Source organism: Vespa mandarinia, chromosome 3, assembly GCF_050613455.1.
Source record: "Vespa mandarinia isolate Hongniang chromosome 3, ASM5061345v1, whole genome shotgun sequence".
In the NCBI taxonomy this organism is placed as follows: domain Eukaryota; kingdom Metazoa; phylum Arthropoda; class Insecta; order Hymenoptera; family Vespidae; genus Vespa; species Vespa mandarinia.
This window is the reverse complement of record NC_140812.1, coordinates 8,423,790-8,427,500: the sequence shown is the minus strand read 5'-3', so window position 1 is coordinate 8,427,500 and position 3,711 is coordinate 8,423,790.

Here is a 3,711-nt window from a genome sequence, read left to right as displayed (position 1 = left end):
TTTTTTTGAATTTCCCGCGTTTATAACACCCCATCATTCTAAAATATGTCATAGAGTACATGATGATGACGATTCGGAAGAAAAAGATCCAAGGTCATATTCTTTTATCGTTACTTCGTTTCTTTTGCCTCGTTTCTTTAATATCCATTTTACTTTTATCCTTCTTTCATATCATTTTATTTTATTTTATTTTATTTTTTTCTTACGTATCTTTGAATACTTTCTCTTTCTCTCTCTCTCTCTCTCTCTCTCTTTCACTCTGTCTCTTTCTTTTCTCTCTCTCTATATCTCTTTCTCTCTTTTTGAGAGAGCATTTGGGAGAAATTTTTGAATCTCCCGCGTTTTTTTTACTAACGCTCATTAAATCCAAGATATAATACATATAATACATGCTGATGACGTGACGAAAGAAAAATATCCAAGGTCGTTTTCTTTAATCGTTAATTCATTTCCTTGCGGCCCCTATAATTCTCTTCATTAATCATTCGCTTTCATTTCTTTTTTTTATTACTCTTTTTTCTGTTTTTGTTTGTTTGTTTGTTCGTTCGTAAACTCGCGAGAGTAATTTTTTTTTTTTATCTTCAAACGATAAACGTAAGGGGGCGCGCAGATAAAAATTTTGCGAGAAATTAAAAAATTCTTTTCACGTCTCTTTCCTTCCTTGTAACACTCGTTAATTCCAAAATGTAAAATAGACGTTGACGATTAGTTGGAACAGAAATTATTGTCCTAAAGTCTTACTTCATTTTTTTTTTTTCGACGTCCTACAATTTTTCCTTTTTCTTTTTTCTTCTCACCTTTTTTTCTTTTCTTTTTTTCTTTTGAACTCTTTTAGAGAAGAAACATTCTCTTTAAAGACGAATTAAAAGGGTGGCGATATGAGAATTGTCTCTTTTTTTTTGAAATTTTCCACATTTTACAAAAACCTCGTCAATTTCAATATGTATTTATCATACACGTGTCAATGATGAGCCGCGAATAAAAAAAATATCCGAGATTATTCACTTTGATCGTTGTCTTTCATTTTCTCGTGTTATTTTCACCATAATTATCTTTATTTATTCTTCTTTCTTTCTTTTCTTTCTTTTCTTTTTTTGTCTTTTTTTTTTTTTTTTTTTTTTTTTTAAATCTCCACCAGAGAAATATTTTCCTCAAAGAAATATCTTTATATCATAGTAAATTTCGCGATAAAAAATTTTAGTATATATTCGTTTCTCTTTCTTTTTTTTTTTATTTTATGTATATATATATATATATATATATATATATATATATATATATAAAAGGAAGAAAAAATTTAAAGATTATGATCCTTCGTTATAGTAATGTTTCCTGTAGTGACCCTTATACTTCCTTTTTCGTTCATTCTTGTTCTTTTATTTTTATTTTTCTTTATTATTATTCTTTTTCTTTTTTTCGATAACTTACCACAGAAACTTTCCCCTCAAAGAAAGATGAAAAGGTCGAAGGTGGTTTATAAGGGGTGGGTGATATGAATGCGTTTTTATCCAATTTGACGCTTCGTTTCTTTGTTCCTTTTATTCTCTCTTTCTATGTTTTTCTCTCTTCCTTCCTTTCTCCCACCCTGTCTCTTTCTCTCTCTCTCTTTCCTCCTCTCTTCCTCCCTCCTTCCCACCTTCTCATCCTCTCTTGTTTCTTAGTTTTCCGGTGTAACATTATTGCCTTAGCTAAAGGACGAACGCATCTCTGTGATTTTTCTTCCTTTGTGTGCAACGCGATTTCAGGATTAAAAGTCGTGAGAACAAGAGATCTCTCTCTCTCTCTCTCTCTCTCTCTCTCTCTCTCTCTGGCTCGTGATATCATTTGCGAGTCTGTTGGTTTTATTTTTTTTTTGCTTTTTTTTTGTTCTTTTTGTTTGCTTTTTTTTCTTTTTTTTTTTTTTTTTTTGGGAGGTTTGAGAATCAGGTTGGTAAGAATTCTGGGTCCGCGGAAATTATGAGGGGGAATGAGACGACAACGATTCGAATATGGCGACGTCATTTTATTTGGTTTTTATTATTTTTCTCGTTGAAAAATTTTTCTTTTTTCCTTTTTATTTCTTCTTCTTTCTCTTTCTCTCTATGTTTTTTTTTTTTTTTTCTTCTTTCTTTTTCTTATTTTTTCCTTTGCGTTCCTTTTTTTCGTTGCACTTATTTTTATGATCTTTCAATTTCGATTTGTTAACGATTTGTAAAGATTTCTCAATGATAATTTTTAAGAATAATATGATTATAATGTTGTATATCGTAGAACGATTACGATAACAATGATAATGATAATACGAAAGTTGTTGTTAATATTTGTGATCGCAAGTATGCACACGATATATCGTTAAAATTAAAATTGAATAATTGATATGACAATGTAATAATTGTATCGACAATAATCGGATGATGTTTTATGTTTTAGAAGAAGATGAAAAATATTTACGATCAAATCTATATTAGATAGAGCGACAATTAAAATACGATAAAGTTCGAAGTTATTAAAATTTGTAATAATACATATGAAGATAATAAGATAATAAAATAATAATGATAATAAAATAATAATAATAATAATAATAATAATAATAATAATAATAATAATAATAATAATAATAATATAATTGCAAAATTTTGATTAAGATAAGATTTATAAGATTTGAAAATCAATTGTAAAAATTGAAATTGAAATAAAGATTGTATACCTTCGAAGATTTTAAAAAACGAAAAGAAATTCATTCAACGGGAATAAGATATCGTAATGAAAAAATAAAAAATTAATATAAAATAGAAATACGTAGAATTTCACGAAGAAAAATATTGCGATCGAAATATGCAATAGAAAGAAAAACTTTATAAATGAAATAAAAATTTTTTAAAACAAGCCTATCGTTTATTCGAGGATATTGACGATTGAAAAGATCCGTGGAAAATAAGATATTTAATTATTATGAAAAATAAATGGATAAATATTTTTCAATAGAATAAACGTGCGATTCGAATAATACGGAATTAAAATCCGAACGAACGAAAGGAAAAAAAAAAGGAAAAAGAAAAAAAAAGAAAAACTAATTTTTTTTTTTTAATCAAAAAATACTTAAATAAAACAAATATAGCTATATATCAGATTGATAGAATACATAATAATAAACATACAAAATCGTTATGTTTATCTTTCTTTACATTTTATCAATAAAAATATATATATATATATATATATACAAAACATATTAATACCTATAGATATTATATAAAATTCATGTGATTCGATATTGGAAATAGAAATAAAAAAAAGAAAAAATAAATGAATCAAAGCTCTTTTAAATTAAAAAAGTATTAAAATGAAATAAATATTAAATCGATAGATTATGTAATGATACATATACAATCATTACGTTTATCTTCCTACACATTATCGACATATATATATATATATATATATATGTAAAAGCATAGATATATTATAAAAATAAGATACATTAGATATGACATTAGTAAAAATTCAGAATTGGAAGGAACGATAAAATTAAAATAAAATAAAAGAAGAAAAATATATGATTATTATTAATATTAATATTATTATTATCATTTCTTTTTTTATTTTTTTTTGTTTTTTTTCTTTTTTTCTTTTTTTCTTTTTTTTAATTAAAAGAAAAAGAAAGTATCGAAATAAAATCAACGAACAAATCAATCGGTTATATTTAAGCGTAATCGAAAATATTAAATG